At 39.8% G+C, this 13,584-nt stretch overlaps 1 protein-coding gene across 5 annotated transcripts in view; it reads right to left on the bottom strand.

Moving 5' to 3' along the window:
- LRRC8C (leucine rich repeat containing 8 VRAC subunit C) overlaps positions 1 to 13,584 on the bottom strand; it is an 89,250-nt gene that overhangs the window by 6,834 nt on the left and 68,832 nt on the right. The gene's annotated exons all lie outside the window — the stretch shown is intronic.

Below are 13,584 nucleotides of genomic sequence, written 5' to 3'. Positions count from 1 at the left end.
CTGAAACACAGAAATAATATTTTCAAATTATATTACTCAAAGAGCTTTCATAATATCATTACTGCAAGGAAAGCATCAGTAACATCCAATAAATGTCCATTTCCTCTGCCTGGAGAATACAACGTTCAATTCCAGCACCAAGATTTTATTCTTAGCTCATATATTGGAAAAATGAAATATCTGACTTTGTTCATCATGTCTAAGTTATGACATAAAACAGTGGTTTTTCAGGTCATAGAACAACTCACAAGAAAATAAATATTTAGGGAACATTCATGTGTTTTAAAAAATTAGCAGCCAGCCGCAGTGACTCACAACTGTAATCCAAGCACTTTGTGAGGCCGAGGCGGGTGGATCACCTGAGATCAGGAGTTTGAAACCAGCCTGGCCAACATGGTGAAACCCTGTCTGGACTAAAAATACAAAAATTAGCTAGGCGTGGTGAGCGCCTGTAATTCCAGGTACTTGGGAGGCTGAGGTAGGAGAATTGCTTGAACCCAGGAGGTGGAGGTTGCAGTAAGCCGAGATCGTGCCACTGCACTTCAACATGGGTGACAAAAGCAAAACTTTGTCTCAAAAAAAAAAAAAAAAAAATTAGCAATTCTCTCACTGGATTCTGGGAGAATCAGTCATCGATCTGGGAAGTATATCACCTTCTCAGACTCAATCTTGAGTTAGATGTCCCCAAAGATTGTATCAGTCTGTGTATGAGAAGCAGAAAGATAAGAATGAGGAACTATGAAAGAAATTCCTGTCTTGTTTCCCCCTTCTTTTTCTACACATATTCTAGACTGTATGTATAGATTAATATGAATGAAAGTAATGGAGATTTTGCTAAGCTTTTATAAAAACTATTCCTTCAGAGAGAGATAAAAAAATACAGAAGTGTTTAATAGTAAAATAATTGTTTAGGTTTGCTAGCGTTTCACACAAAATATTACATTGAGAACCACCATCCTTCTACCAATGCTTCAGTTTGTTGAAAAGAATATTAGGCTGTAAGAATGTCCAGCCGACTCAAAAAATTGCAATTTGGGAAAGAGAGAATGAATGCACCCTTTCTGAAGATAAGGTAGGATGTGACAGAATACACATTGAATCGACCTAGAGGAACCATCTTCAGGAGGAGGCCCATGTAAGTGGAACTCTATGAACAAAAAGCTGACAATTCAAAGGAAGAACAACCAAAGAGAATTCAGCAATGACATGTGGAATTAATAATGCAGGGAAAGTCTATTAGTGATTCTGCACCAACAGTGGTTAGTGATTTTGCCACATCAAAGTCCTTTACCTTGATTATAGGCATAGAAACTGAACCCGTTGTAAAGTGGTCTGCTATAGCATGGTAAGGTGACCACAAGCTGGTGACAAGGGAACTAGCATCCCACCATATAGAAGCATGAGGCTGACGACAGAGTGAAGCACCCAACACTTTGTAAAGTGTCTGGTACATGGAAGACCACCAGTGTATATTTGCTGAGAAAGGAAATGAATCCAAAATTGCCAATAGTCCTTCCAGTTCAGGGTTGTTATCAGTCTGGGTGTGCAGGACACCTCTTCCAGGAATGAAGATGAAGATGGTGATTACAGTGATGACAGCAGCAAACTTCTGTTGTGCTTAATATGCAACTGACCATCTTTTCATAAAGTCATGGGCATTAATTCTGTTAATTGCCCTCTTAATCAGATGACAGCAAGTACTCTTATTATTTCCATTTTATAGATGAGGAGACTGAGGCATGGACTCAGGTTAAGTAACTTGCCTAATGTCATCTAGCTCAGAATCACCTAGACCCAGAGTCCATATCCGCATTTTCCCAAATGTCTAGGATTAAGTCAGAAGGATCCCAATTTGACTTTATCTTAACAAATCATTTTGCACAAGCAAGTCACATTTTACGAAAAAGGCTTACTGCTTGCCATGTCCTATGCAGATAACAAGAAATGAGATTGCGGGAAGAGAGGAGGTTTCACCACAAGATTTATAAAGTTCTGTCTTGGAAGATAAAGCAGGGGGCAACTACTTACTATTTAAATCAAAAGAATGCAGGTAAGAACAACAAATGCGATTGCATTTAGAGGATTCGATGGCTACTGAGATGTGAGAATTCAGCAGTGGTCTTCAAACATTTCTATTACTTAGAGGAAAATGTTGAGTATGCCTACCCACTATATTTATGTCTTCCTATAATTAATGAATATTGACATCAATCAATATGTCAATCAAAAAGCTAACTTATTTCAAGTTTAAAATAAATATAGAGAAAAGTTTTCACTTTTATTTAGCATATCAATGGAGCATTCATCATATTTCTCGGGATTCAAGCACCATATTTTGGAAACCCCTGGAATAAAATAAAAACAAAAAACAAATAAACAAAAAAACCACCAGGAGAAAGCCCAGACAAATACTAGATTATCTTGAAGAAACATAAAAGAGAAGGGCTTGGGATCATGTTCCAGATGCTTTCCTGTTCATGGTCTCATTTAATGCTCCAACAACTTGGGAAGTAGGCAGAGGGAGGGGGCCAGAGATCAGCACGGAAAAGGAATGTGCTTCCTTGAGCACATTCTTCAAGAGTGACACCCTTGAACCTATTGTTAATATGACACTGCTAATTATAAGATGAACATACAGGCCAGGCACAGTGGCTCACACCTGTAATCCCAGCACTTTGGAGACCCAGGCGGGCAGATCACGAGGTCAGGAGATCGAGACCATCCTGGCTAAATGGTGAAACCCCGTCTCTACTAAAAATACAAAAAATTAGCCTGGCGTGATGGCGGGAGCCTGTAGTCCAAGCTACTCGGTAGGCTGAGGCAGGAGAATGGAGTGAACTCGGGAGGCGAAGCTTGCGGTGAGCTGAGATTTCACCACTGCACTCCAGCCTGGGCGACAGAGTGAGACTCTGTCTCAAAAAAAAAAAAAAAAAAAAAAAAAAAAAAAAAAAAAAAAAAAAAAAATAGCAAATACAGAGGAGGAATCAGTGTAAAAGCAAGATTAAATAGAAGCTAAAAAGGGAGGCATCTTCTCATCTTCTTACGGTGCTAAGTTCCTGCTAAGCAACCAAGTGGGCCCCATTTCTGTACCCCTGCCTGACCCCTTCCCGAGGCTTGCTCCTAATGGAAGAAGATGGTGGACTTCAGGAACTTGGTTGCCGTATAGGATTGTAGGTTATGCACTGTACCAGGGTGCCCAGCTGAAGGGCAAGTGTAGGCTGAAATCTAGCTTGTGTACCTCTCACTCAGCTGTGTGCACTTGGGGTTATGTCCACACAGTGCAACTGCGCTTTTATATTTTGCACAAAAATGTCTAATTAGCTGGAATCTGCCATGCTGGAGAAGGAGGTCACATTCTCTCCATTCTACAGAAGAACAAACTGACCAAGGTTCAGAAAGCTTCAGTGACCTGCACATGTTCACGCAGTTAGGATATGGCAGAACAGGAATTTAAATCTGTCTTTTCTTTCCAGCCTAGTGTTCTTCCACCACTCCCCACATTCTTCTCATTTCACCTAGCTTCTGCTAGGATGGCTTTGTAGAGAACAGCCCAGCGTAGGAAGCTTATATCACAGGCAATCTCCAGAAGTTCTGTTCACTCTTTTGACTTCATATTTCTCTTTCATTCCTTCATGAAGATATTTTTTGAAGCGTGCCTACTCAAATCTTGGGAGAATAAAGACAGTGATCTATTTTCTAAAAGCTGTTAATCACCCAGAAATGAGCCCTGAGAAGAAAATAATACTGGAATTTAGGCACTAAGAACAGTAGCATCTCATGCTGCTGAGGGAACACATCACAGGAAGACTCCTGCAGAGAGGCAGCTCTGAGTAGAATTCCAAAAGAATGTGAGGGCTGGCTGTCAAATCCAGGACTACAAAAAGAAACAGCCAGGTTAAGAGGTCCAACAGTAAACAGTATGAAGATTTAAACAGTGCCATAGCTACAAGAGAGAGGAAGTTACCCTCCGTGTTAAATAGAAACTGTATTTCTGAACACTGCAATGTTGGGAAGAACTGGGAAAAGGATCAGAATTTTCAAAGAGAATAATAAGGAAAAAAAAATAAGGCAGGCAGGCTTCTTCTTTCTTCTCTTCTTTCTTCTTTTTCCTTCTTCTTCCATCTCCTTCTCCTTTTCCTTCTTCTTCTTTTAACAAAAAAGGTTAAATGTGTTTTTGCCATGTCTGTGTAACAGTAGCCTGTGAGAATTAGGAAGTTTTTGTTTCATCTTTCCTATCCTTTTGAGAAGTCTGCCTAATCAGACCTATACTTCACGTTTCTTTTTCTTTACACAGTAATTTAAAGATCAGGGTGGAAAATAAGCCTTAAAGAAAGACTACAAAACAAATCTCAAAAGAATAGTTGTAGGGTTTCAGGCTGTTGGTACAGGACTAAGAAAGAGTGCTTGGAGTAGGGGCAGGGAGAAAGTGCCCAACTGCATCCCCTTCTACAAAGCCCCGAGGCTCAGTTCATCACCAGCAGCTCATCCACACATATTATCACATGGAGGAATTCCACCATTTTCTTTCAAGGACAACTCTCAGCTGCTTTTGGAGGAAAAAAGCTTGAGAATAGAGTTACATGGCATCTTTATGTAGGAAGAGGGAAAGAAAAAGGGGGAAGAAATTGGGGGAAGACGTGAAGAAAAAAAATCAAAATGAATAAGAGAACCTGATCCAAAATGCATAAAAGTGAGAAAAATTAATATTCTAAAAGCTGCTATGAGAATTCTGAGAATTCTTTGAATGAAATCATTTATGGTAACGAAAATGTCTAAGTGAAGGAGGAAAAGAGGGACACAGAACAATGAGACACTGAGAGCAAGGGTCGGATTAAGCCAAGGTACAAAGAGACAGCTAAACTGCCTACTTTACATTGGAGTGAACAGGCTTGGAAGTAGGAGGAGGTGAATCAGGAGAACATGGACAGGCTAGAAGGGAAGAAGAAAATTAGGTCAAGCCACACAGCAGTTGGTTGGAGTATATGCTCATTATTTCTATTTTGAGATACAAATACCTTTCAATCTTTCTCAAATCTTTAGTAAAATCTGTTACACACACACACACTCACACACACACCCCAGCCACACCTTTTATGAATGCATTTTGTAGAATCACAGCAAATTTCACACCATGATCAAAGTTATACAGAGTTTACCTGGGATAGGTAATCTAAAGGTTTCCATGGAAGCAGAAACTGGGACCATGGGAACCTAATCCTTCTAGGAACCTGCCTGGGGGCATTAGACTGGGGATTGACCCAATATCCTCTGGATCTTTTTTTTTTTTTTCTTTTTTTTTGAGACGGAGTCTTGCTCTGTCACCCAGGCTGGAGTGTAGTGGTGGGATCTCAGCTCACTGCAACCTCTGCCTCCTGGGTTAAAGTGATTCTTCTGCCTCAGCCTCTGAAGTAGCTGGGACTACAGGTGCATGCCACCACACCCGACTAATTTTTGTATTTTAAGTAGAGATGGGGTTTCACCATATTGGCCAGGCTGGTCTCGAGCTCCTAACCTCGTGATCTGCCCACCTTGGTCTCCCAAAGTACTAGGATTACAGGAGTGAGCCACTGCGCCCTGCTTATCCTCTGGATCTTTAGGAACAACTGACACCAGGAGTATAAAATACTCCTCAAGGCTTCCCAATTAAAGTCCTTGGAGAGAAAAACGTACACATAAACTTGTTCCATGACTGTGATAACATCTATGCAGTACTTACAGAAAAGAAACCCAAGGGTTGCAATAATTGGTTAAATGGATTCATTAAAATTTGGATTCTTCAATTCTGATCTGCAAATCATCATATTGAGAAAGCACAACAGCTATTTTTGAAAAGATAAAAGAGGATCTTGAAGATCCTTCCTCAATTCTAAGGTCAATGAAATAAGTTGAATTTCTTACTTTTGCTTTCTATGGGGGAGGGGAAGGGTTTCAAGAGAAGCATAGGCCAAAATTCAAGCTTTCTAAAAAAAGGAACAACCCATCCAAACCTGCCTGAAAATGCTGTTCGAATTAGGAAGAGAAATCACATATTTTAAATTGTAACTATCAGACTTAGAGATGCATTTTTTTTTTTTTTTGAGATGGAGTCTTGCTCTGTCGCCCAGGCTGGAATGCAGTGGCCGGATCTCAGCTCACTGCAAGTTCCGCCTCCCGGGTTTATGCCATTCTCCTGCCTCAGCCTCCCGAGTAGCTGGGACTACAGGTGCCCGCCACCTCACCCAGCTAGTTTTTTGTATTATTTTAGTAGAGACGGGGTTTCACCGGATTAGCCAGGATGGTCTCGATCTCCTGACCTCGTGATCCGCCCGTCTCGGCCTCCCAAAGTGCTGGGATTACAGAGAGATTCATTTTAAGTGGAGTATGCACACACTTTATTGCATACTGAAATACCTTGAATGGTCAATGTGAAATTAGGGCCTTTTAATAGAAATTTTCACTATTTTAAGTCATAATATTTATGGCAACATTTTTGTATGATGTACGTTATTTTAGTCTTAGTCCTTTGTTAGAATCATTGAGACACATCAGGATGACACTTATTTAGGCAGTTGCCAGAAAAGTATGGAAGTGAAAAGCAGAACCCACCTGTGATAACCAGTTGAAAAGGTATCACATTTGCATGAATGAGACACCAAGGGGCTGAGGTTAAAACAAAATAAAACCACTTAGCTTCAGAGAAACTGCCTGAAATAACAAAGAACATATAAACAAAGGCAGCTTATCTATTACATGCCAGACAGGTAGAACATAAATGCTGAATTCTGAGTGTGCCTCAGGAAAAGTCAATCATTCTGGAGTAGTATCTACCATATGCCAGTTGTTATGTTTGGGATACCAATAAGAACAAAAAGCCCTTCAAAGTCAAGAACAAGAGTGAGACATCTGAATCAGTAATTAGTGTGACAAGTGCTCAAATTTGTGCTTGTCTTTCACAATAAACTTTATCATCAAATTATGTAGATACAGAAAAAAAAACTCTAGTAGTATTTTTATTGGGATCACTTTACAAGTTAAGAACTGACATGATGTTGATTCTTCCTCCTTACGGTGTGTTTTTTTACTTGTTTGCATCTAATTTTGTGCCTTTCAGGAGTGTTTTATAGTTTTCTCACATAGATTTTGTACATTATGAAGTTATATCTATGTATTTTATTTTTTTGCTACCGTAAATCTGTCTTTAAAAAAAAATTTATTTATTGTTGAGACAGGGTCTTGCTCTGTTGCCAGGCTGGGGTGCAGGGGCATGATCTTGGCTCACTGCAACCTCCAACTCCCGGGTTCAAGTGCTTTTCCAACCTCAGCCTCCTGAGTGGCTGGGACCACAGGCATGCACCACTATACCTGGCTAATTTTTGTATTTTTTTGTAGAGATGGGGTTTTACCATGTTGCCCAGGCTGGTCTCAAACTCCTGTGCTCAAAACGATCTGCCCGCCTCAGTCTCCCAAAGTGCTGGGATTACAGGCGTGAGCCACTGCACCCAGCCAAAACATTTATTTTTAACACAGAAGGTAGAGTCCTCCCTTTCCTTCTTCCTATTCCCATTGCCATTCCTTCGTGAGCCCTGATAAGTTTGGTGTATACCATTCCAGATCTATGTCTGTGCATTTACAAGTATATAATATATAAACAAATAAGATCTTACTAGATGTATTGTTCCTGCACCTTGAGTTTTTCTCTTTCACGGTATGTCTTGAAGATGTTAATACATTGGCACCTGGATATCTACTTCATTCTAAGTGCCATGGAATTACATATTGTGGATGTACTATAATTTAGGGAAGACATTCCCATGATGACATGCATGTAGGGAGTTTTGCTACTAAAAAATGTGTTAGTCTCAAAAGGTTACATACTATCTGATTTTACACGGCATTCTGAAAAATAGGACAGAGAGATGAGGACATAGAACAGATCAGAGGTTGAAGGCTGAGGTTGGGGGGTTCATTGCAAAGGTCAGCAGCAGGAATTCTTTGGGGCATTGAGATTCTTCTGTATCGTGTTTGTGGTGGTGGTTACAAGAACTTGTGCATATTAGAAAACTAAATATATACCTTGTTTAGATAAAGGGTGTATTCTTGAAGATGGGAGGGCGAAACGCTATCTAATATTAACATTACCAGCTTTTTTGGGTATGTGTGTTATATTATCTTTTAATCTCTATTTTTACTCATAATTTTTTTTAGGTTTCTGCCTTTTGAATTTTTAAAAAACCAAATTAATCACCCCTTTCTTTCTATAAGTGAACTTAATCCATTATTTTGCTCACTCATATTTGGATATTTGCACTTATTTCTAGATTTTTAGTTTTCTTTTATACTTTTCCCTTCTCCTTCCTGCCTTCTGCTGCGCTGGTCATTTTTTCTCTATCTCCTATTTCCCACCCAACCCCTTCTCAGCTGGTTAGGAAGACAGCAACTGTATTTCTGATCTTCTAGAGGTTATCTATAATTTCTTAAAATGTACATTTAAAATTTTTAGTATCTCCACACCACTTCCAAGGATATGTTGTAACTACCCACTGAACTATACCGGTTTGTTGTTCTGAGTTTGTGTTTGCTTTCTTTTGAAACACTTTTTTTTTTTTTTTTCACCATCTGTACTTGTGTTTGTTTATATATTTATTAAATTATGAGTCACTAGTTTTCTTAGATCCCATAACTTCTCCCTGCGTTCATTTTCCTTTTGGTTGAAGCATACACCTTAATAACTCTTAATAAAAGTCTGTGGATAGGAAACTCATATATCTTGTAAGACTGACAATTCCTATATTGCTTTCATTCTTCAGTAATTATTTGGTAAGTTATACAACTCTGTTTTGATAGTAATTTCCTCTCAGCATTTAAAAATATTATTACATTTTCCCTGCCCTGTATTTTTTCTGATGAGAAGCTGGCTGTCAGTTTATGTTCTTTAGTGCACAATCTATCTTTAAGGTAGCTTTTAAGATTTTACCTTTAGTCTCAGGATTTTCTGCAGGTTCACTCTAATTTTGAATATATGTGGATTAATCCTACTCCATATCTGGAACTAAGGACTTGACTTTCTTTAATTTTGGGAAATTAAAGCAAATATTTCTTCAAATATTGCTCCATTCTTTCTTCCATTTTCTTCTACAATTACTCTGAGATGTACGTTAGTGTCTCTCAGTCTGTCTTTTATGAGTGTGCGTTTTGATTCCTGTCTCTCTCTGTGCCGGGCTCTGGGTAAACTCAGAACTCTTGTTTAATTCATTACTTCTTTATGCTACTGAATATAGTCCAGTTATTCTATCTGTTGATATTTTATAATTCATTGCCTTTATTTCCAAAATTTCTAAATTTGTTATATCAGCTCTTAAGTCATATCTACCTACTTTATTGATTGACTGATTGAGATAGGGTCTTGCTGTGTTGCCCCGGCTGGAGTGCAGTAGCGTGATCATGGCTCACAGCAGCGTGATCATGGCTCACAGCAGCTTCAAAATCCTGGGATCAAGTGATCCTCCCACCTCAGCCTGCCATGTAGCTGGGAATACAGGTGTGTGCCACCATGCCTGGCTAACTAAAAAAAAAATTATTTTTTTCTTTTTTAAGAGATGGGGTCTTGCCATGCTGCCCAGGCTGGTTTTGAACTCCTGGGCTCAAGCGAGGTGCCTACCTTAGCCTCCCAAAGTGCAGGGACTACAGGTGTTTGCCACTGTACCTGGCCCCTACTTTTTTATTATTATTAGACTTTAAGTTCTAGGGTACATGTGCACAACGTGCAGGTTTGTTACATATGTATACTTGTGCCATGTTGGTGTGCTGCACCCATTAACGCGTCATTTACATTAGGTATATCTGCTAATGCTATCCCTCCCCCCTACTCGCTCCCCACAATAGGCCCCAGTGTGTGATGTTCCCCTTCCTGTGTCCAAGTGTTCTCATTGTTCAATTCCCACCTATGAGTGAGAACATGCGGTGTTTGGTTTTCTGTTCTTGCAACAGTTTGCTGAGAATGATGGTTTCCAGCTGCATCCATGTCCCTACAAAGGACACGAACTCATCCTTTTTTTATGGCTGCATAGTATTCCATGGTGTATATGTGCCACATTTTCTTAATCCAGTCTGTCACTGATGGACATTTGGGTTGATTTTAAGTCTTTCCTATTGTGAATAGTGCCGCAATAAACATACATGTGCATGTGTCTTTATAGCAGCATGATTTATAATCCTTTGGGTATATACCCAATAATGGGATTGCTGGGTCAAATGGTATTTCTAGTTCTAGATCCTGGAGGAATCGCCACACTGTCTTCCACAATGGTTGAACTAGTTTACAGTCCCACCAACAGTGTAAAAGTGTTCCTATTTCTCTACATCCTCTCCAGCCTCTGTTGTTTCCTGATTTTTTAATGATTGCCATTCTAACTGGTGTGAGATGGTATCTCATTGTGGTTTTGATTTGCATTTCTCTGATGGCCAGTGATGATGAGCATTTTTTCATGTGTCTCTTGGCTGCATGAATGTCTTCTTTTGAGAAGTGTCTGTTCATATCCTTTGCCCACTTTTTGATGGGGTTGTTTTTTTCTTGTAAATTTGTTTGAGTTCTTTGTAGGTTCTGGATATTAGCCCTTTGTCAGATGAGTAGATTGCAAAAATGTTCTCCCATTCTGTAGATTGCCTGTTCACTCTGATGGTAATTTCTTTTGCTGTGCAGAAGCGCTTTAGTTTAATTAGATCCCATTTCTCAATTTTGGCTTTTGTTGCCGTTGCTTTTGGTGTTTTAGACATGAAGTCCTTGCCCATGCCTATGTCCTGAATGGTATTACCTAGGTTTTCTTCTAGGGTTTTTATGGTTTTAGGTCTAACATTTAAGTCTCTAATCCATCTTGAATTAATTTTCGTATAAGGAGGAAGGAAAGGATCCAGTTTCAGCTTTCTACTTATGGCTAGCCAATTTTCCCAGCACCCCGGCCCCTACTTTTTAAATGTTATGTCTTGATCTTTTTAACCACTCTCTGTATATTTATTTTAAATTCATCGTCATCTGGTTAAAACTTAATTTCATCTTGCACGAATCTGTGTTCCAATTGTTAATTTTGTTAATAGTCTTTCTTAACATAGTTTTTTTCATGTGTTCTGGGTGGTAGACACATCCTGAGTAGGCGTATGTTTTCCACTGCTTCTCTTGAGTGTACTTTTGTGGTTTTCTGCACCCAGCCCCCAGCCTCCCAGAGTCCACCAATAGGTCTTATCATGGTGTTTTGATGTGCCACTGTGATGTCAGGACCTCACAGAGTCAGTCTGGGAGACAGTAGACAGGCTGACTCAGTTTCTGGTTGGCAGGCACCTTAGATGCACACTTTCCTCTGAAGTACCGGCTCCAGCATCCAGTTCATCACTATATTTTTTCAGCTTCTTTTTGGGAGTGGGGACTTTTGGCTTGAAACAGTGACCAGGCTCCAGTCTCTTATCTTGCTTGGTGCATTTATGGTTCCCTTTACTGGCAGGAGCTGAGCTCCTGGCTGCTACCGCTTAGTTTTGGATAAGAGCCCAGCAATTGATTCAGACCCATTCAGCGTTCCATTTGTGCTCCACAGAAATGTTCATCTTGCTTTGGGGTCTGTGTATGCATTTTTGTTATCTTTTTATATCTATCATGACTATACACATTGAACAGAGGACTGTTTTGAATTGTAACACCTGTTTTACCATCTTTCGCAGATAGATACAGACGTGTATATCGTAATACAAAAATTAGTTGAGACAAATTAACATTATGAAAAATTGTGTTGCTTGGGTAGTGCCACACAAGGTAAACTTACATGTCAAATTCCCTCCCCTCAAAAAAGGCTGAATTTCTTTACACATGTTCCACCAACAGCATATGAAAATACTTACTTTCCTATATCCTCGACAATAAAGTCCATGGTTCTTTTTCTTTTTTTTTTTTTTTTTGGCGGGGGAAGGGGGGGATGCAGTCTCGCTCTGTCACCCAGGCTGGAGTGCAGTGGTGCGATCTCGGCTCATTGCAAGCTCCACCTCCTGCGTTCACGCCATTCTCCTGCCTCAGCCTCCCAAGTAGCTGGGACTACAGGCGCCCACCACCATGCCCAGCTAATTTTTTGTATTTTTAGCAGAGACAGGGTTTCACCGTGTTAGCCAGGATGGTCTCAATCTCCTGACCTTGTGATCTGCCTGCCTCGGCCTCCCAAAATGCTGGGATTACAGACGTAAGCCATTGCACCTGGCCCCATTGTTCTTTTTTATGAACTATAATCCCCAAATTATTTCTCCAGCTTGGACCTGTTTTCTATTTTTATTTTTTATAGAGATGGGTTCTCACTATATTGCCTAGGCTAGTCTTGAACTCCTGGGCTCAAGTGATCCTCCTGCCTTGGACCCCCAAAATGCTGGGATTACAGGCATCAGCTACCAGCTTGGACTTTAAAACACAGTTATGATTATATTGTTATAGGAAGAGGAAAAAAGAAAATTTGCAGTGTATGATAAAATAGGTGGTACCATTCCAATATGTTAACTTGTGATCCAGATGAAGTCTTTAGATTGTGTCTTATTCTTTAAAAAGACAGTACTTTAACTTGGTTATGACAGATTTGATCCAAACAGGTAGAGTGGAGCCACAAAAAGGCAAGTGGCGAATATAAGGCAGTTAACTTTATGCTTCATCCTCCCTCTACCTCATCGATTCAAATATAGGTAGTACCAAAGATTTCTACCCTGAGGTTGATCATCTAGACTTGCCCCCAGTCTGGCAGAACAAACCAAGTTATGTCTGTTGACCTAAGAAGGATATAGCAAAATCACATCCCAAAGACCTATTCTCCAGGGATTGTTAAGAGATACGAAGAGCAGGCTATCCTTTACCAACAGAAACATATTGAATACCTACTATCTACTATTAGGTTAGCATAAAATTAATTGTGTTTTTTGCCATTGAAAGTAATGGCAAAAAACACAATTACTTTTGTGCCAAGATAATACATGCTAAGCGTCATAGGAAAACCAAAGAGGCATAGCCAGTATTTGCTGTTCTAAAAGCACATGCAATCTTGCTACAGGGACATAAATAGCCACATGAAAAATCAAACGAGAGTGCAAATATGACAATAGGTACAGTAAGAGCTCAGGCTTGGAGTAAGCAGGGTAGGCTCAGTGGAGTAGAAGTAACTTCATTTGGGACTTGAAGCTACTAGGTTAGAGCCTGTGGTTCCAGAGGCAGGAGCAAAGGGATGCATTTGGGGAGAGAGAGGGAGAAAGACTAAAAAGATGGAGTGTCACTCTTCCTTTCTGAGGTAGACCCATTTATCCTGGGCAAAGGGATAGAAATAGAAGGGAAAGGAATTAACTTTCATGTTACTAAGTTATCAGTTAATGCACAAACTTGACTGAGCACTTTCCCCCAGAAACAAGATGCTAGAGGTCAAAGAAAGCACTCATTGTCCAAAGGCACGAGATCAACTCCCCTCATCAGTGATAGAATCAACTCTGAAAATGTAGATTGTGTTTCAAGGCTGAACTATTGAAAATATTTTAAGTACAAAAAGTGTTGGTGAGAATAAGAAGGAACTGAAAAGGCAGAGTAGATGGCTCTGAAGGAGT

Source organism: Papio anubis, chromosome 1, assembly GCF_008728515.1.
Source record: "Papio anubis isolate 15944 chromosome 1, Panubis1.0, whole genome shotgun sequence".
Lineage (NCBI taxonomy): Eukaryota > Metazoa > Chordata > Mammalia > Primates > Cercopithecidae > Papio > Papio anubis.
The sequence above is the reverse complement of the archived record's forward strand: the minus strand, read 5'-3'. Positions and strand labels throughout refer to the sequence as shown.